Source organism: Mauremys mutica, chromosome 4 (genome assembly GCF_020497125.1).
Source record: "Mauremys mutica isolate MM-2020 ecotype Southern chromosome 4, ASM2049712v1, whole genome shotgun sequence".
NCBI classification, from domain to species: Eukaryota; Metazoa; Chordata; order Testudines; family Geoemydidae; genus Mauremys; species Mauremys mutica.
Genome location: NC_059075.1, coordinates 45,099,162 through 45,123,837, shown reverse-complemented (window position 1 = coordinate 45,123,837; position 24,676 = coordinate 45,099,162). Strand labels below are relative to the sequence as shown.

The 24,676-nt window shown below is 39.9% G+C and overlaps 2 protein-coding genes across 8 annotated transcripts in view; one reads left to right on the top strand and one right to left on the bottom strand.

The window, feature by feature from the left end:
• Window positions 1–14,236, bottom strand: part of SLC25A21 (solute carrier family 25 member 21) — a 401,122-nt gene extending 386,886 nt beyond the window's left edge. The window contains exon 1 of the mRNA XM_045014796.1: window positions 14,081–14,236. The gene's annotated coding sequence lies outside the window, so the exon portion shown is untranslated. The remainder of the gene's footprint in view (window positions 1–14,080) is intronic.
• The window catches only part of MIPOL1 (mirror-image polydactyly 1), a 298,337-nt gene that overhangs the window by 18,837 nt on the left and 254,824 nt on the right, over window positions 1–24,676 (top strand). For 2 of the 7 annotated variants that reach the window (XM_045014789.1, XM_045014794.1), the window contains exon 1: window positions 14,089–14,456. The exons of 2 other annotated variants lie outside the window; for them this stretch is intronic. The gene's annotated coding sequence lies outside the window, so the exon portion shown is untranslated. Of the gene's footprint in view, window positions 1–14,087; window positions 14,457–14,756; window positions 14,900–24,676 lie in introns of those variants that run through there. 3 more of the 7 variants (XM_045014793.1, XM_045014795.1, XM_045014791.1) reach the window with 3 other exon arrangements.

The following is a 24,676-nucleotide window of genomic DNA, read 5'->3' as shown; positions in this document are numbered from 1 at the left end:
CTTTGGGTAGGATGACAGATGAAATGCAACCTTTTCCCCTGCCCTTTGTCAGGAAGAGATGATGGAGATCCATAACCACTTTCTGTCATTCAAGGGAGCAGGGAGTGAAGGTCTCACAACCCTTGAGATCCATGTCCATTTGCAATCACCCAGCCCAAAAGGCTCCAGGTGCCATACACACTTTCTTACCAATGTTGTTTGATGGGTTGGGTGTGGTTAGCATTTTATGTTCCCCTCTAGCACTTTCTATAGGAGGCAAATTGCTTCACACCGCATTTTCTGTCTTCAAGTAGCCTGGCAAAACATCTACTGCACTCCACCATCAAATGGAGACTGTTCTGGTGAGCAGGGAGGGGAGGAAGACTGGTCGTTCAACACCTCATCTAGCAGCAGCAAAACCAGAGAAAATAATTTAGACCATGTTCCACAGTGCTATGTAAAGCCCCAAAAGACAGAGGCAATTCATAGTATATAAGAAGCTTAGGGAGTTTGGGCATAAGGTTGTGATATATTCACTCTTCTTTTCTCCAGCATGACTGAGGGTGCAGCGCAGTTCTTCCCTGCCTGATTGTGGAGACTATGGGAATGGTTTGAAAGCTTGAAAGCTTTGGATTTCCAAAAACACAGACTTCGTGAAAAACAGAACTCTTGAAAAAATAATTGGAAATTTTTACAAGGTTCACTTGTTCCTATTTAGATTTTTTTTTAAAAGTGTTGATTTTGTTTTTGTACTTTGAAATAAAAAAGAAAATTAAACCCTACAACAGTACAATACTTTGGTGAAGGAACAATGTTAATGCCGCAAATGAAAGAAAACTTAGAGTAAATGTGTACTTAAATGAAGATAAAAGCAGCAAAGAGTCCTGTGGCACCTTATAGACTGACAGACGTATTGGAGCATGAGCTTTCGTGGGTGAATACCCACTTTGTCAGATGCATGAAGTGGGTATTCACCCACGAAAGCTCATGCTCCAATACGTCTGTTAGTCTATAAGGTGCCACAGGACTCTTTGCTGCTTTTACAGATCCAGACTAACATGGCTACCCCTCTGATACTTAAATGAAGATGTGCCTTTTTAAATAACAGTCTTGTGGCCTGACCTAAAGTCCATTGAAGTCAGCAGAAAAACTCGCATTGACTTCAGTGGGTTTTGAAATAGGTCCTTTGTGAATTATGCAGTGTAAACCCAGGATTTCAACTTTAAGTAGTTTTCTTGCTTTTATGGGAATAATTCAGACACTCTGTGTTATTTAGACATTGTTTGGTAACTAAAGAAGGTCTGTGTGCTATTTTTTGTGTGTGCACACTCTTTCACACCCTATGGGCATGTAAATATGTACATTTCAGAAAACACTAATAAACTTGTGTAACTTGTCATTGTGAAATGGTAAAAATGATGGTACACTATGAAGTATACTTTAAATCCTGGTAAAATAATCCTATCAGGTGTATCTATAAACAATTTTTTCCTCAGGTTAAATTGCTTTTGTTCTAACAAATATTATCTTTGAACGTGTAATAAAGTAATATCCTATCAGATACATTGCTTTATAGTATCAAAGTAAAACATTCAAATATTTAGCTATTCGATTTTAATCTGTTTTCAAACATGTTAATTTACAGTTGTTTTTTGTTGCTTGTTATGTCAAGATTTCATGAGCTTGTTGACATTCTAAATTAAGATTAGTTAAAAAATAAAATATAAAGATGAAATGAACATTTCGGTTTGCACGATTATCTTTAAAGAAAAGCAAACATACAAAATTTTATAAATCTGCATTCTTGGCTCGGTCTCTAAAACTGTTTGTTTTTATTAGACCACAGGAACTTTAAGGTTAAGTTTTTATATTTGCACCTGACTACATATAGTGAAAAAGGATATAGTTCCACACCTATATCCTTGTGAAGTTGAATCCTTCTTAATTTCACTGTGTTCCTTAAAGGAACAGTACATAAAATAACAACCATATGATTATTGCTTCTCACATTTTAAAAATACTTCTTAGAACAAACTACAGTAATTTTGAAATGCCAACATCAGTGTTGAGATATTTATTTGTCTTTAACTTAACCTCCCCCCTCAAAAAAAATCCAAAACAAACTGCAAGTTTCGTAATCTGTGATCTGATACTACTCGTCTATCTCCCACCCCAATTCTCTGATTTACTGTCTGTTCCCATACAGCAGATTACTAATGTGTTGAGCATAATCAAGAAGGAGAAAACAAATGTAGCACACTTTTTACCTATATATGAGGAAAAATATTAAATTGGGATCATATTTACTGTTTTAAAAGGTAAATGCATGTTATAGAAGCATTTACATTTCTGTAAATTTGAAGAAATGAAGTCCATATGTGTCTATAATAATGCTACTATGCTAATAATAGTTATCTGTGGTATGTGTTTTTCTAGGGCACATTAAACTTTACATGTGCATCAGGAATGAATACTTTATACTGGTTCTCATGTCTTATTTTGGGTACCCATTAATCTAATGGTGGTAGTTTAGGAGCTTCTTGAAATACATTTTGAGAGTACATTTATTGGAAACAGTAAAGGAGATCATACACTGATGAAGATTGTCATTTAACTATTTTGTTTTCTTCAGTAGTTTTTCTGAGGGCCATGCCCTCATTACCATGTTTGACATGCTGAACTGTTAAAACATCTTTCAGCAAATACAGCTTTTTTGAGAGTTTCTTTAGTATCTTTAAACACTAGATGGAGCTCTGTGCCAACAGTGGATCTTTAAAATAACAGGTGAGAATACTGGCTATCCACCCTCCCCAAAACCCCATATCTATAATTGAGTGATTTCGTGCCTATGATTTTGTATTACATGTTCAAAAAATGCATGAAGTATTAAAACTTTGTTTGAAATGTATTGTACAAGTCAAGGACACTGATCCTGCACTGAGGCTCTGGTATCCATTTAGCCTTTGAGTTTTTAACTGAAAATGCAGAATGCAACTACAGAAAATAGGTCAGCAAAAAACTGTGCACTTTGTTGTGCCTGATGCATAGTCATACCCTCAACTTAAAAAATAAGTAGTGTGAATAGGCTTGAATCAATTTGGTTTGTTACCAAATGAAGCTAAATCCATATTGGCCACTCTTAAAATGATTTAAGAGTGTCCACACAATGGGAAAAAGAATGGGAGTAAGTACTCCGATTCTTTTTGCTGATACAGACTAACACGGCTGCTACTCTGAAACCACACAAGGGGAGTTACGCTAATTTAATAAAAAACATTTTGAAACCAGTTTAGTTTAAATGGTGCCATTTCTGTGTGTTGACACTAGCTATGAGAGTGAAACAGCATCTAAAGAGCAGGATGATGTGATTACAGTGATGCTACAGTTCTGTTATATTTTTACTGCGGGGGGAACCGAGGTTTTCTTGAAATTACTCTCCTAAAAAGTGTAAATATATAGTATTGATTGAAAAAAAAATCAGACTAAAGATCAGTGTTTAAAACTATTAAATTTGGACTGTTTTGGTGTTGTTGGAAAATAAATACAGTGCATCTCTTATTTGATGCTCTTGGTCATTCATATTTGTCTCAGAAAATCTGGAAATTGATTGAGTCCCAGCTGTCCTACATCTGAATAATATTATAGTACAATAACACTTTTGTGCAATATCTGATATCCCAAAAATAAGGAATTAATTTATGCCGAAATGTTACAGATTTGGGTTACTACTGTGCAGTAATACTGAATTGCAAGCTGAAATAGTGTCAGAAAGTGAGTCTGCACACTGCTATTTATGCAAATAAAACAAATACATTCAAGGCATGATGTTATACATGAGACAATGAAAGGTAATGTTTTGGCATTTGTCAAAAAGAACTTTAACAGAACAAGTTAGTTTACTCAGAACACCATCTTTGGTTTGTGTTCTTTGATGGTTGAAGCACACTTGCTTTTACTCACATATTGTGGTTTTGCAGACTAACTTTATGGGATTTTTTTCACAGCACAATGCAATGCTATTGCACAGCAGCACTAGCCAGTCATGTTTAGGAATTTGTTACTTTGAATAGAGTTTTGGGGTGAAACTATCATGATTTCTTATATATAACATCCTTGTGCATGGGCGGGCAAGTGGAAGTGAAAAATTACATTTAAAATTTTTCTAGGAGTGACAATACAGAGAAGTTTTTTCCAGAAAGCATTCTGAAAACCTTTTTAGAACTTAGAAAAATGGTTTTAGAATTTTTAGTTGCATATGCATCTTTGCTTAGAGAGAAGCTTATCTTGGAATGAAAACGAAGTGTAAGGGTTTTCTGCCATTATTTCTGGCTTGCCTTTGTCATAACATCACTACCTCTGGTTAAATGTTTTTTGTATTTTGTGAAAATAACAAAAGACTCATACCCAGTAATTTGTCACCTAAGTGAGATTTCGTGGTCAAATAGAGTTTGAAGGTCTAATCAGGGCCTTAATTATATTTTTTTAGTTTCCATTGAAGTCACTGGGAGCAAAGTTAGGATTGAAAATTCCACCCTACATGCTTATATTCTTAAATAGGAGTTCTCAAACTTTTTATAGCATGGACTTAGATCTTAATAGAGAAAGTGTCTTGTGGACACCTCCCCACCTGTTTGCATAACCTTGTGGTAAACTGTAGCAATTGCTTACATGGAAAAATATTAGGAAAGTATTTAAGCTTCTTTTAAAATGATTTGGCTGGTGCCCACCAATAGGTGTTTTGTGGAGCAAAATCTGGGAATGGGAGGAGAGAAACACCATATAGGACCTTTCCAAATGGATATTTTATCAATGTCTGGAACTGATGATTGTCTTTTTTTAAGAAAAATGTTTTTAAAAAAGAAAAATTAAAGTAACCAGAGTTATGAAGAAACTGGCCTCCACCCACAGAGTCTTGAGTAGTGGCTGTGTGGATCAGCAGATGGAACTGTTCAGACCCATTACTGAACCAAAACTGTAGTGTGGTGGCTAGAGGCACTGTGATAGACCTTCTGACAAGGTTTAAAACAAAGGTCTTAATATCTGGCCAGGTTCCTTTCTACCTACACTTTCAACTGGATTAAATAAACTTCACTTCCTGTTTTAAACTGTGGTGTATTGCTGCTGTTGAAAAGTTGCTCTGTTTCACCACAGAGGTGGTTGCATCTTAGTGGTAGAATCTTATGTATTTTTTTTTATATTTGAGCATTAGGGATTCTTTGAGACTAAAAGTATTAAAGAAATGTATGGCAATTAATTATTAAACTGTTAGTTCTAAGTATTTTGCCACTTCTGATTGTTTTTATTGTGACTTTTATATTTAATTATTTTCATGCAGGTGCAAATACTTTTTCTGTGTAAGTATGCAGCTCTTCCTCTCAGACATATAGGTATAGATGTATATTGCTAAATATCTAGTGCCACATATCTTAGGGCAAGATTGAGCTTTAAAAATCTCTAAAAATCCCTACAATAATATGGTATGAAATTTAAGTTGGATGTTAATCTACTAACTGTATGCAGAGGGCTGCCCAATAACTAGAGGAAAGAACAATCTGACCATTATTATGACATCTTCAAGGCTGTAATATATTATTTGACTTTATTGTCCTGAATGTTGCAAGTGAATTTAATGTTCTTGAAATTGGATTCACTAACTGCAATGGCTTGGCGTAAGCAAATTGCAGAGATGTTGGGCAAGCTTTCCCTCTTAGCTCTGCTAATGTACTTGAGTTCCGACCTATATTGTTGGTGTTACTGCAGTGATAATCAGTTGTGCCAATTTGCTACATGTGAAAGTTCTGTGATGTAGAGACCCTGGATCAGACCACAAAGCTCATTTTTCATTTGCCTTTAACATTGATCTTGTGTGAAAAGATCACCTAAAATATTATCACCACCTAATTCCTCACGCAATGTATGTACGTACAATCTAATGGGGAAAGGGTGTTCTTAAGGAATTGCCAGCATTTCTAGGTATTTTCTGTGCCAAAACTACCTGTGGCTAGGCTACAGTTTTTTTAAACTACTGGTATAAGGCACTGCCCAGAGGCAACTCTAATTAATTATTTATTTTAGATTTATATGCACATCCTAAAAATGAGCATCAATATGTATGCTCTAATCACCCCGGACAAAGGTTAAACTTAAGTCCAAATTTAGTTTAGCTAGGCCAGAGAAATGCAGGTTGATTTCTTGTCTCTTTTATGTTATTACACAATTCCACTCCATGACTTTCTTTGATGAATCTTTCTTAATTTGAAAAGAAAATTGCAGAACCTCTGTATCACTATCTTTTATGCATAGCCTAACAGTGATACTAAGAACAGGTAATATCAGATGCATTCCTGCATCAGTTAACACTGTATTTCATTGTTTATAATACTGTCTGTTGCAATAATTAGATATTTCAAAATATGGAATCACCTATATCAGAAGGGCTTGGGTGAGCAAATAAATGATTAAAATAGCTTGTATCTTGTAATTTTTAGAGGTAATTAGAAAATGAGTGTACAGTTTTGGTTTGTATGTTTTCGTGGATTGGGTGTGAATTAATCACAAATATACAGTTCTGGTTTGAATGATTAATTATTCAAATTAGCTCAATTCCTGTTTCATTGTTTTATTTAAATAGCAACAGTTTGAGCAGGTCTTTTCTCTTAATAGTCTGAAGTCAGATGTCATTGGAAAAAGCTTTAGTATGTTCAGGGTAATGGAAAAACTGCTTTCAGTACATCCTAGCAAAGATCCTGTTTAAAACGGATGACAGCCCGTCACGTTCAGTAACACATCAGTCATCAGATTTATTCTAATTCTTTAAGCTGAACATTTCATTCAAGCTTGTAGCTTGTCTTGTCAAGCAACCAAGAGCTTCATAGCTTTACCATCGAACATAGGGTTGCACCAGCAGTTCACAAATAAATGCTAAGCTGCACAAATATTGTTTATTTTTTTTAACCTTTTCTTTAGTTAACTACAGTGTTCTTTCATACTATTTCTCCCTGTCTTTGCTGGATTTACCACTAAGGAATTCAATGGGCTTCTTCCTAACCATGTCTCACTCTGACCCAGGGCCACTTCATACTCAAGGTCACTCATTCTCGGGAGTGCTGTTTTTATTCAGCAGTCTAGACCACCATGGCTATGACATTCCTCCTGCAACCAGGGAGGCAAGATGAGCAGCCTCCTTTGATACTAATGCAACCACCAATCTACCATTGGTGCACAGGTGCCATTTACACAGCCAGCTTCCTTCCTTACTCCCTTCCCTTATCCATTTTAATGCCCTACAGCAGCGATTCTCAAACTGTGGGTTGGGACCCCAAAGCGGGTCACAATCCCATTTTAATGGGGTTGCTAGGGCTGGCTTAGACTTGCTGGGGTTTGGGGCTGAATCCCAAGCCCCACCACCTGGGGCTGAAGCCTGAGCGATTCAGCCCTCAGGTCACAGGCCCCTTGGCTGGGGCTGAAGCCCTTGCGCTTTGGCATTGACCCCTTCCCTGTCCAGGGCAGTGGGACTCAGGCTTTGGTCCCCCCTCCTGGGGTCGTGTAGTAATTTTTGTTGTCAGAAGGGGGTCGCGACGCAATGAAGTTTGAGAACCTCTGCCCTACAGAATGCTGCCTGAGCAATACTTGTCCAGTTTCATGACACACACCGTTGCAATCGAGCCAGATCTGTTCTTCATTTTTATTTACTCAAGGTTTTTTTGTGTTTTTGTCCATGCTGTTTGCGGACGTTCTATGACATCAGCACTGTATTTTTGTGTGATCAAAGGGTGTGCCTGAATGGGGCTAAAGTTCAAGCTTCTTGCCTTCACTTTTAAGGCTCTACTCAGCTCTGCCTTAGCCTACCTTCCCTCTTCCAAGTCTTTCTCCTAACGTCTCTTTTTTGTTGTCTCCTCCGGCTATGGGCTTTGCACTTTCTTTTATGCTAACTTTTATGCCTCAAACTTCCCTTTACGACGTACTCACTAAGGACTGGATCCTTCAGGGTGCTGAGAAATCATGTCAGGATTCTGAACACCCCCAGCTTCCACTGAAGTTAGTGGGAGTAGAATGTATTTGGCATATTGAGTCAATCGCCAACTGACTCCCCTCCCCTTTCCTCTTCCATATTGGTTTTTTTAACAATACTTCTTTGGTAAAGCCTTCCAATGGTGGATTTTTCACACTGATCGTGCCAATGCCACCCATGTACCTCAGGTGTTAACCACTGTTAATGCCTGAGCTAAACTGTAAGCTTCTTGGACAAGTACCATGCCTCCTCTGATGAATGCTGTGTACATGTAGAGTCCTACATATAATTATGTAATCATAACATGTATACACAGTCATGTAATACAAGTTTGAAAAGGGCCATGACATTTTTGCAAAAACTGGGAGGGGGGAAATTAACAAGATTGGCAATTTTTTGTAAAAAAAAAAATGGAAAAAAGACATTTTTTACATCATTAAAGGTTCATTTTACTAGCTTCTGATGAAAATATTTTATTTAGAAATATGTAGAGAAAATTTTGAAGAAATATAAACTCTCATGTTTCAGGACATAAGTCAGCCACTAATTGAGAGGGAAGAAACTTTTGTTGGCAGCTTATTTCATAGTGCTCTATTTTGGTATTTCATGTATCTGTACCTTCCTCAGAAGCATCTAATACTGGCTGTTGTCAGAGGCAATATACTAGACAGGGGAGGCAGCATGCCCTAGTGGATGGAGCACTGGACTGGGATTCAGCAGATCTAGGTTCTATTCCTGGCTCTGGCTCCGCCACTTGCTTGCTGGGTGATATTGGGCAAGTTATTGTCTCACTTTCCTGATCTGTAAAATGGAGATGCATGATACTTACCTCCCTTTGGAGCACTGGCTAATCTTATGTTCCTAATTGGGGAAACTTCTAAAAGCAAGGAAATCAATCAAAGCCAGTTTCTCTCCTTAATTCAGTTTGCTGTAGGCAGATGTTGAAGTACACACAGTATTCGGATTATTGACATGCAGCACTACAAAGTCATCTTTACTCTGATTTTTCCTTTACAATGAAGTCCTTTTATTTCTTGATACTGTATATTTTGGTTTGCTAGATTGGAAATGTATTTTTTTAACAGGCTTATTCCTTGAACAGGTATTCTGGAAGAGTACGTTGTACACGGCTAAAAATCAACTGTGGGGTTGAAGCCCTAGATAAAGTAAAGCCTATGTATATAAAAAATGATTGTTAAAATGTCAGGATAATGAAAAGTCAGAAAATAAATTATAGCTGTTATTAATTTTGAATTGTATTCAAATACAGAAATGTGTAGCATAGACAAAAGCTGATTACAGAGAGATAAAATTCAATTTTACTCTAGGATAATTGTTTTATGTATTTTACATTTATTTATAAGATTAGATAAAGTCTTGGAATTCTCAATATAAATCACAGTATGGTCCTGATGAATGCCAAGGTCAGTAGATAGAAGCACTTTCATTTGCAAAATACATTTCTTTGTTGGAAATATAAAGTGAATAAAATGAGATTGAAATACATTGCCCTTGTTATTATATACACTCCACATTCATTATAATGTTACAGAGTCAGGTATTTTCAGTGTTATAAGGGAGTGGAGATGTATTAATGCCCCTAGTGTCATCCCACATATTATTTGTAGCCAAAAATAAAGTATCTTTATTAAAAAGAGATTAATGTAAATTTTGCTGCAGCTAAGGCTGTGGGGGGACACTCGGCCAGGACCACCTAGCGGAAATCAAATAGGCTACTTGTACAGGGTCAGTCAGGATCAGAGACTGCTGTTGACTGGACTAAATCTAGTATGGGCAGGTGCAGCCTCTGATTTAAGCCTTTGCTGCTGTAAATATATCACAACCTTTCTTACAGAGAGGGTAGCATTGCTAATTACAAGTTTGAGTTTTGGGAGAATATCATCTCTCTCACCATACACCAGATTTGAAGTTGCAATACAACAACTACTCTTTGGAAATAGTTCAAGTGAACCAAATTCTGCCAAAAAAAAAATTATAAGCAGTTGATGCCAGAAGACAATAGCATCAGGTAGGCTTCCTGAAAACTAAATCTGATCACCTGTAATTTATGTATTCCCTTCAATAATAGTTACATACTCGTTAATATTTTTAAAGTGTTCCTGTATACTGGTACTGCACCTCTTTAATAAATCCCTTTTATATATACCATTGCCACATTCTCAGCCTTCTTTACAAGTTGCCAAATTAACATTACCTGGAGGCAGACAGCTCTGTAAAGTTGTCTATCAGCATAGCTCAGTGAACATCATTTTACGAGGAGTGTGATTTCAGGTAACACACGTGGCACGTAAGCACAGGTTCTTGGGAAATGATCCTTTGTCTTTATTTTGTCAAAAATTGGAGAGAGACATGTTGGTTCACATGCTACTTGTAATCCAGCTGCTTACATATTTACATGTTTTGCTGTGGCATTTTGGTAAATTACTTTTAACTAAAAAATGAAAAAAAAAACCTTTATACTTCATAGTGATGTATTTCTTTCTTGATAAATATAGAACAACTATTGAGAATGACAAAAGTTTGTGCCATCTTTTTGGTAGAAGCAATGATATGAGGGGGTTCACAGGAACTCACAAAGAACCTTTATTAATAGATCTCACCTGTAAGCCGGGTAAAAGAGAATCAGTTGAGTCTGATAGAGAGAGCCTTGGAAACATAAACCAGTGCAAACTGATGGCTAAGATTGAAAAGAATTTGCAGCTCTGCTCTACTTCTGCAGCAGGAAGCTGTGGGAACTAAAGATCCCCTCTGCATGTACCATTTTTGTCAAAGAAGGCAGTTAAGTTTGAGCTAGATTCCAGAGTCACCTCTCTCACCCTCCGCACAGTCCTTGGGTTGGCCCTGTGCACAATAGTGTGACAGTCGTGGACTGAAATAGCTTACATTTGTGGGGTAGACAGCAAAAATTGCTTTGCAACCAACCCAAAATGCTAAGGCTGGCTCAGCCTGTGAAAATATAAAGCATTTAATACTTCTGTGACTGCAGCAGTTGCTGCAAATGTAACTTTTCTTCAATCCCTGTCTGGTACCTCTAGGAATGAATTAAGGATATTCAGTCATATAATTCTGCTGAGTACTGCCCTTCCACTGGCCATCTCACATTGCATAGCCAGCAAGAGGAGAGGAGATGGAACAAAGTCTGCACTGCACTAAATGGGTGTGTCCCATAACCACTGCAGCCCACTTTACTTTCCACTGTTCAGGCCCAGCCTGGACTTTTATGATACTGGAAGGATACTTATGATACTGAAGTCCTATCTTCTCCCCCTCCATACCAGATAGCAGAGACCCTTTCACCTGTCACCACGTGAGCTGGGGTAGTGCCTCAGTAAGTCAGTGGAACCCACTTAACATTTGGCACTAGGATCCACACATAGTAATGGGGTGGGATGTTCCAGCAAACACGGACAGCTTATCACATACCTTCTTTTCCTCTGCCATACCCCATATCAGAGCTATCTCCATATTCTAAACCTCAGGGAAAGGATGAATTTGGATTAAGTAAGTTGGGAAAGGCCACCTACCTGCTTGATTTCTGAGGCTAGTTTACTGTATATTAGGGCTGTCAAGCAATTAAAAAAAATTAATTGTGATTAATTGTGGAATTTAAAAAATTAATTGCGATTAATTGCACTGTTAAATAATAAGAGAATACCATTTATTTAAATATTTTTGGATGTTTTCTACATTTTAAAATATATTGATTTTTCAATTACAACACAGAATACAAAGTGTACAGTGCTCACTTTATATTTATTTTTGATTAAAAGTATTTGCACTGTAAAAAAAACAAAAGAAATAGTATTTTTCAATTCACCTAATACAAGTACTGTAGTGCAATCTCTTTATCATGAAAGTCGAACTTACAAATGTAGAATTATGTACAAAAAAACTGCACTCAAAAATAAAACAATGTAAAACTTTAGAGCCTACAGGTCCACTCAGTACTACTTCTTGTTCAGACAATCGCTCAGACAAACTAGTTTGTTTACATTTTCAGGAGATAATGCTTCCTCATTTTTGTTTACAGTGTCACCTGAAAGTGAGAACAGGCGTTCTCGTGGCACTGTTGTAGCCGGTGTTGCAAAATATTTACATATTTACAAGTAGTGCGGACCAACACATGTTCATTTTCATTTTCTGAGTCAGATGCCACCAGCAGAAGTGGTTCGGGTTCTGTAGTTTCCGCATCGGAGTGTTGCTCTTTTAAGACTTTCTGAAAGCATGCTCCACACCTTGTCTCTCAGATTTTGGAAGGCACTTCAGATTCTTAAACCTCGGGTCGAGTGCTGTAGCTATCTTTAGAAATCTCACATTTGTATCTTCTTTGCATTTTGACAAATCTGCAGTGAAAGTGTTCTTAAAATGAACATGTGCTGAGTCATCATCCAATACTATGTAACATGAAATATATGACAGAATGCAGGTAAAATAGATCTGGAGACATACATTTTGTAATAAAAAATAATAATATAAAGTGAGAAGTGGACACTTTGTATTCTGTGTTGTAATTTAAATCAATATATTTGAAAATATAGAAAAACATCCAAAAATATTTAATAAATTTAAATTGGTATTCTGTTGTTTAACAATGCGATTAAAATTGTGATTAATTTTTTAAATCATGATTAATTTTTTCAGTTAATCGCTTGAGTTAACTGTGATTAATCGACAGCATTACTGTATATATAATTAATTTGTTTCAATTTAAATACAGAAAAGTCCTCTCCAAAGTCCTATATTCCCTGGCAGTTTTTGAAAATCACAATCCACACAGCAGCATAACATAAACCTAAACACAACAAAATCAAATGCACTAGTCAGTAATTTTAAATTTGCATAGTATACTTCATCTCCCTCCAAAGCCCCACCATGCTCATATGCCCAGTCCTACCCAAAATTCTTAGCAAATGGATGGTCTTTGCTGTAAGCACTGATGAGAGAGACCTTTGAACTATTTCACACTGAGGAAGAGACAAATTCCAGAGTCATCACTGAGAATGCCATGCTGGTAACTGTCTTTCTTCTAGAACAAGCTGGAGTGCTTGTGCACCTGAGTTGATTATAACAATGGCAGTATGCCCTAGAGAGAGATGCTGTCCCTAGGTAACTAGAACCCAAGCAGGCTGTCATATTTTACACCAGCTTGTAAGAAGGTTACAACTATAGCTGATATTTTTAATTTAGAAATTTCAACAAAATTTGGCGGGGGGGGAGGAGAAATGTGGCAGAAGCTTGAAAAAAAAATTCCTCTGTTTCTCAACCAGCTCCAATCACAATCCCCTAACCTTCCACAAAACTAATCTGGTCCACTTTCTAATATGGTCATCTAAAAGCTACTGGGGATTTAAATATCCCTTCTCTTTACCCTCCACTCCCTTTTATGTTGTGAACTCATGGAACTAGGGTGACCAGACAGCAAGTGTGAAAAATCGGGATGGAGGTGGGGGTGTAATAGGAGCCTAAATAAGAAAAAGACCCAAAAATTGGGACATCTGGTCACTCTACATGCAACTACTGGTGGAAGAGCAACTTCAATGAAAGGGGCAGACGTATCTCTGCCATATCCTCCTGCTGCTTCCCTGCATCTTTGCCTCAGTTTTGTCTGGGTAGAGCTTTGGCCACTTTGGCCCTCATCCATGCCCCAGCCCCAACCAGTTCTAGCCCAGGATGCTTGACTGAGTTGTCTGGTTCATGCCTTTGTAAGCTCTCTGGTTCCGCACTTCTAGCTTGCTGGGATGATGAGAAAGCACAGCCCTCTATAATAATTACTGGCTCAGAGCCTCTCTTGTTTTCTGGACTGATGTCAAGAAATGAGCTTCTGTGAGGTCAGTGACTTGCCACATCTAGCTTGCTTGGCAGAAGTCAGGAAATGGTGACTGTGAGACCTGTGGCTCGGCAACTCTAGCATGCAGATCTGATGTCTACATGCAGACTTCTGTGAAGTTTACTAGCAGAGCAGCCACAGCTTGCTGCACTGGGTTAAAGATATAGGCCTTGGTGGGGGTCCACTGGTTCAGCTCTTTTAGGTAGCTGGTCTGATGTCAAGGCAGGAAGAGTCTTGCTCACCTGGGACCTGTAGCTTGTTGGTCTGCCATCAGGGGACAGGGTTCTGTGAGCTCTTGGGCTGAGGATCTCTAATTTGCTGCGTACATTTCAAGGTTCAGGTTTCTTTCAAGTGTCTGAGGCAGCTCAACAGCTGTAGAGAGTGGTGTGATGTCAATACAGGGGCCTCTGTGATGTCACTAGCTCAGGAGTTTTAGCGTGCTGAGCTGATGTTACAGTTCAGGCCTCTGTGATGTTTGTGGCTCAAAAAGTCTTGCTTGCTTAGATGACACAAATGCACAGACTTTGGTGGTATTGCTGAGCCAGCAACCTCATCACCTTGCTGGATTGTTGGGCAAATGCAGTTGTGTGTGATTACTGGGTCAGCACCACACTTCCGGTATAGTGGAATTTCCTTCATCATCAGGATCTCAAAAGAGAGTTTCTGTGATGGAATGCAGTTGCTTTAAGGCCACCCTGGGATAGATTTTATCCACTGCACCAGCCTCTTGATGCCACTGTGGCAGCAAAAAGAGGGATGGAATAGCCTCCTGGAGATTTCTTCCAGTGCAGGGGTTGCCATGGGGGTTTATTGGGATGGAAAAGGGAGTGGAGAGCACTCTGGTTATTCTGGGCTGCAGAGCAGCCACCGAGCAGTCATATAAAGGTGGTGTAAGTTTGTTTGCTGTCCTAGAACTAGGGTAGCACTGAAGTGACTTGAAACCAATTTTATCTTCCTGCCCACTTCTTGCTGGGGCTCCAACTTCTGTGCTTTGCAGTGACAGCCAAAGACATTGTGGAGTGTAACAGTTTTTGTCTCATTGCACTGAAGGTGACTGCTAGGTGGGTGTACTAGGTAACACTAATTAAAATACAGTTTCGCCTTGAAATGTAATTTTGTTCCTTTGCTTTGCTATCCTATGCTAAGCTAATATTTGTCTCTAGGCATTTGAAGTGGAATTACAGTAAGTGAAGGTTACTAAATATTAGGAAATTTTTTTAATTCTGTTCATATTTTGAAAGTATCTATTTCACGTTCCAAAAAAAAGTTGTTGTGTGTAAAATGTTCCTGGTAAACATTCACTTTTTTTCATATGTAACTTTAGATGTGGGTTTCACAATTAGACCACAAAATGATGATTGAATATTTAGTAGGAAATTTTACTTGATGCTAAGGGAGCCATCGTGACTTTGCCTGCTGGTACTTGTTTTTTTGTTTGATATTATACAGTTGGAAATCATATATCTTAACTGCTTAAAGAAATGGAAGGATTTATCTACACTTTCACTATTTATATGAAAGTTTTAAAAATTACATGAATTTTTCTCTCACTAGTATCCAGCAATAATATTGCCATCCCACCCATTCAGAGGGATGAATGAAAGTTAAAGAACTTGTCTACAGATCTGCAGTTTTAAAATTCCACTTGTACTATAGAAAAAGATTCTCTGTTTTACAGGAATTCAAAGCTACACATTGTAATTCACCTTGTATTTAAAAAGTGGCATTTTTGTAAAGACAGTATCATTTGTTTGGGTTGTTAATTGGGCTCCATTCAAACATGCTTTCAATCTTAGCTGTGTGTTAAGTTTTTATTGTTTGTGATCCTCTGAAATGTTTTCAAGCTCATTCATAAAACCAATGCAGCAGTTTTCTTCTAATTGAAGAAATAGGGTGTGTGTAATATGTAACTGATGCATCTAGCAGTGGGCATCTGTGAGCAGGTGCCTTGCTCAACCTACTATAAAACAAAATTCTGACATTGCGTAGTATCAAAAGCTTACCCATTTCCTCTGACTTGGCTGTATGTTTTAGTAAATTTCTTTGTTAACAAAATTCAGCTCAAGACTTCTCCCCAGGCTTGGCTATTCCTGGAGTGCCTACATCAGGAATGCTCAGCCCAGGAAAAGATCCTCTTTCTGATAGCCACTCTCCTCTTCCTTACATTTACTTCAGTAATAAGCCACTTGCTTCAGTGAGGAAACTGAGCTCGCTTAACCCTTTTCCAGTAGGATCATCTTCTGACAGGGTGAAGCATTTTAGGTAAAAATTGCCAGCTTGTTACAGTGTCCTCCATTCTCAAGCCAGCCTGCTGAGCAGGTTCACAATCTGGGAGTTCAGCAAAGAATACTATTTTTGTAGATAGCCAAAAAAAGGGCATTGGCATATTTTCTTAAAAGGCCAAACCACTTATTAGATGATACTGTCCTCAAAGTCCTGAAGATATTGAAAGAATGGGGCTAAGATCCATAACAACAGCTCGGATGGCCTTACACATATCCACAGATCTTCTCTCAGACAATTCAAGTTCCTTTGCTTTAAGGTTTACTTTTTGATAATCAGATAAGATTTGTGCTAACAGCTTGACAGTTTGGTTCAAGAAAGTGAAACTTTTTAAAGAAATGTTGACTCCCTGGATAAGTGATTTAAGAAGTTATCTCCCTGCTTCCCCTCCTCCAGTTTTATTGTGAACTTAGGGTGTGTGGGTTGATCTGGAAGTCTTTCATCATGCTAAGACTTGTCCTCGCATCTATTTGATACCATTATTGATGAATGTTGTATATAGTCTCTTGTGCTTCTTCAGGATGGTTGGTAATATCAAACCTAGAATCATAGAATCTCAGGGTTGGAAGGGACCTCAGGAGGTCATCTAGTCCAACCCCCTGCTCAAAGCAGGACCAAACCCAACTAAATGATCCCAGCCAGGGCTTTGTCAAGCCTGACCTTAAAAACTCTAAGGAAGGAGATTCCACTACCTCCCTAGGTAACCCATTCCAGTTCTTCACCACCTTACTAGTGAAAAAGTTTTTCGTAATGTCCAACCTAAACCTCCCCCTCTGCAACTTGAGACCATTACTCCTTGTTCTGTCATCTTCTACCACTGAGAACAGTCTAGATTCATCCTCTTTGGAACCCCCTTTCAGGTAGTTGAAAGCAGCTATCAAATCCCCCCTCATTCTTCTCTTCTGCATACTAAACAATCCCAGTTCCCTCAGCCTCTCCTCATAAGTCATGTGCTCCAGCCCCCTAATCATTTTTGTTGCCCTCCGCTGGACTCTCTCCAATTTATCCACATCCTTCTTGTAGTGTGGGGCCCAAAACTGGACACAGTACTCCAAATGAGGCCTCACCAGTGCTGAGTAGAGGGGAATGATCACATCCCTCGATCTGCTGGAAATGCCTCTACTTATACAACCCAAAATGCCATTAGCCTTCTTGGCAACAAGGGCACACTGTTGACTCATATTCAGCTTTTCATCCACCGTAACCCCTAGGTCCTTTTCTGCAGAACTGCTGCCCAGCCATTCGGTCCCTAGTCTGTAACAGTGCATGGGATTCTTCCGTCCTAAGTGCAGGACTCTGCACTTGTCCTTGTTGAACCTCATCATATTTCTTTTGGCCCAATCCTCTAATTTGTCTAGGTCCCTCTGTATCCTATCCCTACCCTCCAGCATATCAACCACTCCTCCCAGTTTAGTGTCATCTGCAAACTTGCTAAGGGTGCAGTCCACACCATCCTCCAGATCGTTAATGAAGATATTGAATAAAACCGGCCCCAGCACCGACCCTTGGGGCACCCCACTTGATACCGGCTGCCAACTAGACATGGAACCATTGATCACTACCCGTTGAGCCCGACCATTTAGCCAGTTTTCTATCCACCTTACCATCCATTCATCCAGCCCATACTTCTTTAACTTGCTGGCAAGAATACTGTGGGAGACTGTATCAAAAACTTTGCTAAAGTCCAGAAATAGCACATCCACTGCTTTCCCCTCATCCACAGAGCTGGTTATCTCATCATAGAAGGCAATTAGGTTAGTCAGGCATGACTTGCCCTTGGTGAATCCATGCTGACTGTTCCTGATCACTTTCCCCTCCTTTAAGTAGTTCAGGATTGATTCCTTGAGGACCTGTTCCATGATTTTTCCAGGGACTGAGGTGAGACTGACTGGCCTGTAGTTCCCTGGATCTTCCTTCTTCCCTTTTTTAAAGATGGGCACTACATTAGCTTTTTTCCAGTCGTCCGGGACCTTCCCCGATCGCCATGATTTTTCAAAGATAATGGGCAATGGCTCTGCAATCTCATCGGCCAGCTCCTTTAGCACCCTCGGATGCAGCGCATGGACTTGTGCTCGTCCAGCTTTTCTAAATAGTCCCGAACTACTTCTTTCCCCACAGAGAGCTGGTCACCTCCTCCCCATACCGTGCTGCAGAGTGCAGCTGTCTGGGAGCTGACCTTGTCTGTGAAGACAGAGGCAAAAAAAGCATTGAGTACACTAGCTTTCTCCACATCCTCTGTCACTAGGTTCCCTCCCTCATTCAGCAAGGGGCCCACACTTTCCTTGACTTTCTTCCTGTTGCTAACATACCTAAAGAAACCCTTCTTGTTACTCCTAACATCTCCGGCTAGCTGCAACTCCAAGTGTGATTTGGCCTTCCTAATTTCACACCTGCATGCCTGAGCAATACTTTTATACTCCTCCCTGGTTATTTGTCCAATCTTCCACTTCTTGTAAGCTGTTTTTTTGTGTTTAAGACGAGCAAGGATTTCACTGTTAAGCCAAGCTGGTCGCCTGCCATATTTACTTTTCTTCCTACACATCGGGATGGTTTGTTCCTGCAACCTCAATAAGGTTTCTTTAAAATACAGCCAGCTTTCCTCGACTCCTTTTTCCGTCATGTTATTCTCCCAGGGGACCTTGCCCATCAGTTCCCTGAGGGAGTCAAAGTCTGCTTTTCTGAAGTCCAGGGTCTCTGTTCTACTGCTTTCCTTTTTTCCTTGTGTCAGGATCCTGAACTCGACCATCTCATGGTCACTGCCTCCCAGGTTCCCATCCACTATTGCTTCCTCTACTATTTCTTCCCTGTTTGTGAGCAGCAGGTCAAGAAGAGCTTTTCCCCTAGTTGGTTCCTCCAGCACTTGCACCAGGAAATTGTCCCCTACACTTTCCAGAAACTTCCTGGATTGTCTGTGCACCGCTGTATTGCTCTCCCAGCAGATATCAGGGTGATTAAAGTCACCCATGAGAACCAGGGCCTGTGATCTAGCAACTTCTGTTAGTTGCTGGAAGAAAGCCTCGTCCACCTCATCCCCCTGGTCCGGTGGTCTGTAGCAGACTCCCACCACGACATTACCCTGGTTGTTCATACTTCTAAATTTAATCCAGAGACACTCAGGTTTTTCTGCAGTTTCATACCGGAGCTCTGAGCAGTCATACTGCTCTCTTACATACAACGCAACTCCCCCACCTTTTCTGCCCTGCCTGTCCTTCCTGAACAGTTTATATCCATCCATGACAGTACTCCAATCATGTGCGTTATCCCACCAAGTCTCTGTTATTCCAATTACATCATAATTCCCTGACTGTGCCAGGACTTCTAGTTCTCCCTGCTTGTTCCCCAGGCTTCTTGCATTTGTGTATAGGCACTTAAGATAACTCGCTGATTGTCCCGCTTTCTCGGTCTGAGACAGGAGTCCTCCCCTCTTGCAGTCTCCTGCTTGTGCTTCCTCCCCGTATCCCACTTCCCCACTTACCTCGGGACTTTGGTCTCCTTCCCCCGGTGAACCTAGTTTAAAGCCCTCCTCACTAGGTTAGCCAGCCTGCTTGCAAAGATGCTCTTCCCTCTCTTCGTGAGGTGGAGCCCGTCTCTGCCTAGCAATCCTTCTTCTTGGAAGACCATCCCATGGTCAAAGAATCCAAACCCTTCTCTCCGACACCATCTGCGTAGCCATTCGTTGATTTCCATGATTCGACGGTCTCTACCCTGGCCTTTTCCTGCCATTCTATGGAGGAATTCGTTGATTTCCATGATCCTGCCATTCTATGGAGGAATTCGTTGATTTCCACGATCCTGCCATTCTATAGAGTCCAGCAGACACTGACAGTGCAAAATAGCAATATGTTTCATAAGTATTTGGCTTGTAAGCTAGGCATTTCTGTCCTATAAGGTAATATTTCTAGTGCTGTAGGCCTGTTTTTTAGAGATACTGAGCAAAGGGAGTGGTGGATGCACAAAACCTCTGAAAAACAGGCTCCTAATGACTGACAAGGTTCAGCAAGACTACTCACATGAATAAATAATCCTCAGCATGAGTGAGGGTTTCAGAACTGTGAGCTGAGCAAGGATCTATGTGTAGGTGGAGAATAAGCACATGTGCAGCTCTCTCCTCCCCAAGAATGTATTCCTGCTCTATGAAGAGTAATTGTGTGAAGGTGCTTTGATACTGATTTAGTAGTCCAAATCCTCAATCCATCAATACTTAATTTCTCCCTTTCCCCATGATACCTAGGGTGCTGCTAGTGAAAGCATATTATTGTAGCTCGATGAAAAGGACAATCTCTATTTGTAAACTGGGCTTCTATGATTAATCAATACACAGTTTGCTAAGCTGACACTATAGTTACAGGATAGAAGAGATTGTCCAACTTCTCTTTTCTAGATAAATTTCAAGTAGAGAATCTTGCTGAAACAAGCTAGGTTGTCCATGTCTCAACAAGAAAAATGTTTGCTTCTGTTTGACTATTTGCCATAACATATTGGTAGCAAAAACCTATTTTGTTTGGGTTTGAGGATCTGAACCATAGATAGAAATTTCTCTGCCAATGGTGTAAGCCAGGGATCAGCAACTTTTGCCATGCAGCCTATCAGGGAAATCTGCTGGCGGGCCGGAACGGTTTGTTTACCTGCAGTGTCCACAGGTTCAGCCGATCACAGCTCCCACTGGCTGTGGGAAGCGGCAGCCAGCACATCCCTTGGCCCGTGCCACTTCACGCAGCCCCCACTGGCCGGGAGCAGCGAACCACGGCCAGTGGGACTGTGTTTAGCCGAACCTGCAGATGCTGCAGGTAAACAAACTGTCCCGGCCCACCAGTGGCTTTCCCTGACGGGCCACGTGCCAAAGGTTGCCAATCCCTGGTGTAACCTAAAACTTATCTGTACTCCACCCTCAGGTAAATGACCTCAGAAGAATACTTTAAGGGGTTTTTTATTCATTATGTGTGAATCATGATTTTCTATTCACATTTCTGACCCAGGAAATATGCTTGTCATATGTGTGTCATATGCACCATATAAAGGCTTGCAATTGATCTTTATTCAAGTCACAATAAAGGAATGTTTTAACAAAGCAGGTCTGTTCAGCTTCTTCATGACCTAGGTTGTATAACTTTATAAATGATAGAAGGATCATGTAACTAGAATGTTCCATTTATTCACACTATGTATTGCAAATAAGATTTAAATAATATAATTTAACTGAGGATAAAAAGAAAATACAGAAATCATGAGATGAATAAATAGTTCTCTGATAGGTGGTGCTGGTAATGTCACCAATAGTTACAGTTGCCCACTGGTTCACATTATAAGACTCTATTCAGTTGCTTATAACTCTGACAAACTAACAATTTAGGCTGAAATTTTCCATGCTGGTTGTCTGTCTCCAGTAGATTTTTTTTTTTTTTTAAACCTACAGCTGAAAAGGTGTATCTTTTTCCAAGTACAAGATTAGGGAAAAATCCATTGTTTTGCACGTTAAAAAAATGATTACACCTATTTCATTGAGAAGTTCTAGCACCTTCATATTTTTCAGCAGGGGTTGAAATTTGGCACAGAGATCACTCTAGTCTTCAGGATGCACCTCTTGCTGTCCCTGTGAAAGTCTTCCTAAATTTGGTCAAGTTATAAGCCTTTGAAAAAAAAATCTCAGTTCACACATGCTCAGAAGAGGCTTGTTTGAGTTTCGCAGCTAAATTATCTGAAGATTCCTTCTGCACTGAGCATGCTCCATTTTAGGACTGCAGGGGATGAGCATGGCTTTCCCTGCAATTGCTCCTCTCATCTGCCAGGTACTGGAAATGAGAAATGAGGTAGATTGTCTTTTCTTTGCTCTCTGCTCCCCTTCCTGGTGCCCTGGCATTAGGGACAAAGAAGAAGACACGCTAGAATGCAGAGAGGTGAGAAATGGGTAGAGAATAGGGGGTTGTAGAAGCTGAGGGTGTGGGAGCAGCAGAGAAGGGACAGGAGCTGGTAGATTGGAGCAGAGGTGGTTTGGTGGGGCACTATAGCTGGGGGGAGGAGGAGACAAGAACCAAGGGATGGGGCTTGGATATGAGCAGAAGGGGAAGGGGTTACAGAGCCAAGGGACAGTTAGAGGCAGAATGGTCTATAACCACTAGAGAACATTCCCCTGTAAAGCCTGAATCCAGGAGTCCTTTGTCTCTCCATTTGTCTGTTATCAGCAAATACCGGTGAAACCCACTCGCAAAATGTATGTCTCATCCTGTTTTAGTTTGCATTATAGAGAATAACAGCCTACTACTGCTACTGGTTAATCTAACTGCATAATTGAGGTCTATGCTGTAGAAATGAAGATCAGAACCCTGTTGATCAACTGGGGATCAATATGATTTAACATGATGGAATTTATTTTTTCAATTTTTTAAGGAAATCACATTGTTGTTTTTCTCAATGTTAAACAAATGTGAAGTTTGTCAAGTCAAGCACTCCAAAGCTATGAAATACCAGAATTAAGGACCCCTGCCTTATTCAGTGAATGAGTAGTCATTCATGATACAATTCTGGTTCATTCCCAGAGCACTGAGGCAGGGGTCCTGTGGAAAAAAATGTATGTGATCATTTAATTAAAGACTATATCATAATGCATATGCTGACAAGGGTGCCAGATTAATGTTGCAGAGGCAACCTTAATTCTGGCACTTCCTGGCTTGACTTTGTATCTTAATGTTCTTTTAGTGCATTTTTATGTAGTAGGAAAGTATATAGACAAAGTATTGGGCTGAGAGGGTGGAAAGTAGAACTTCATTATGTACCAACATGTTGGCTTTGTAGCCAACTGCATTCACCTATTGCACTGACCTTTTCTTCCTTGTGTTTTTAAAATACAATAATCACTTGGTGAGTCCGAAGTTTTGGTGGCAATGATGGTGATTTCCAGATTCAGGTTTTTTTTCATTTTCTTTTCAGCAAGAAATTCATCCTTGAAAAAAGACATCTGATATATTTCCAGGTTTAACCCTACTAAAGGGAGGGTGTGTGAAATTGCAAAATGTTGTGGGGTCTTTTTTTAAAAAATTCTTCTGTACACAGTCTGAAAAAGAGATACCCCTACAATATGTGTATCTCATATACGGTGTATTTGATATTCCTTTAAGTTAATATATATGTAAATAATATTGGCATGAAAATTTACAAGCCCAGTCAAATATTGATTCACCTACCCTATACTGGCAGAAAGCCCCTAACATTTACTTTGACTATCAAAAAAGTGTTGCTTGCAAGTGGTGAGTAGGATTGTGTTAGGCTGGTGTCTGTATGACTATAATATTATTATAAAAAGTGCAATGCAGGTCTTGAAAAACTTTTTAAAAACCTACTATCCAGGAGAGAGAGGGTATGTTTACACTGCAGTTAGGCCTCCCTGGCTGGCCTGTGCCAGCTGACTTGGGCTCGGGCTAACAGGCTGTTTAATTGTGGTGTAGATGTTTGGGCTCAGGCTGCAGCTGAAACTCTGGGACCCTCCCACCTTGCAGTGTCTAGAGCCTGGCCTCCTGCCCAAGCCCAAGTGCCTGCACTACAGTTAAACGGCCCTTAGCCTGAGTCAGGTGGCATGGTCCAGCTGCCGGTTTTTAATTGCAGTGTAGACACACCCAGAGAGGTCAGTGGCCTCACCGAGAGGTCCAGCAGAAATGCCCTGGTGATAAGCCCAGCCCCTTGCCTTTCACAGCTGGATGTTGGGATTTCTATCAAGGTATTGTCTCTGGGCCCTGACCAGTGGGGAAGGAGGAGGTGTGATAGTTCTCAGGATAGCCAGGACTGAGAATCACCTTGCTACTCCCTGCCTCCAGCATGAGAGAGTCTTGCTTTGTGTTTAACTGGGTGTCAGCTCCCTGATACCACCAGCCTATTAGCCACTCAAGCACAATTCATGGGAGATTCTTCTTTTGTATTGGCTTCTGGGGAGTAGATGTAAACCTGAAGTTTCACCTCACCTTTTGCGGTTGCTGCTGTGGGACAACTCATGGCAATATGCATTTTCAGGGTTTGGTCCTTTTGATTTTCATCGTCTATTTACATTCTGAACACTGTTTTCATCATATTTAATTCCTGAAGAGATCCAGCACTTATCTGCTGTTTTCATTAGGCTCTAGCTTGCTTTAAAATACCTTATTCTCCTGGGATGGTCCCAGACTGCCCCCTCTCCCCCCGCCTCAGGTGTTCTTATCTAAGTACTTTTCCCCTTTTCCTGTTAGCTCTCTTTAGTGGTATGTATAGTCTGAGGACATCTGTGTTACATTTACAAAAACACTAGTCTGCTTATCATAGCTAAATAAGCAACAGCACATGATAGGGCATGTGTTATACCCTTTGCCTTAGGTGTGATATAAGGCACAAGGCTAATGTAGCGAGTTTTCAACACCTGTGAAGTGTTGTTAATGGAGTATAACACACAGACCCTGAAATGCATTATGCTTTTCATAGCTTTGTTTTTTCTTGCCAATCTTAAAATGTTGGGCTATTTTTGTAGTGGGTGGGGGAAGCATTTACTTGCTGGATGTGTTTACAGTACTTATCAAGCATCTTAAATTGAGGAGAGG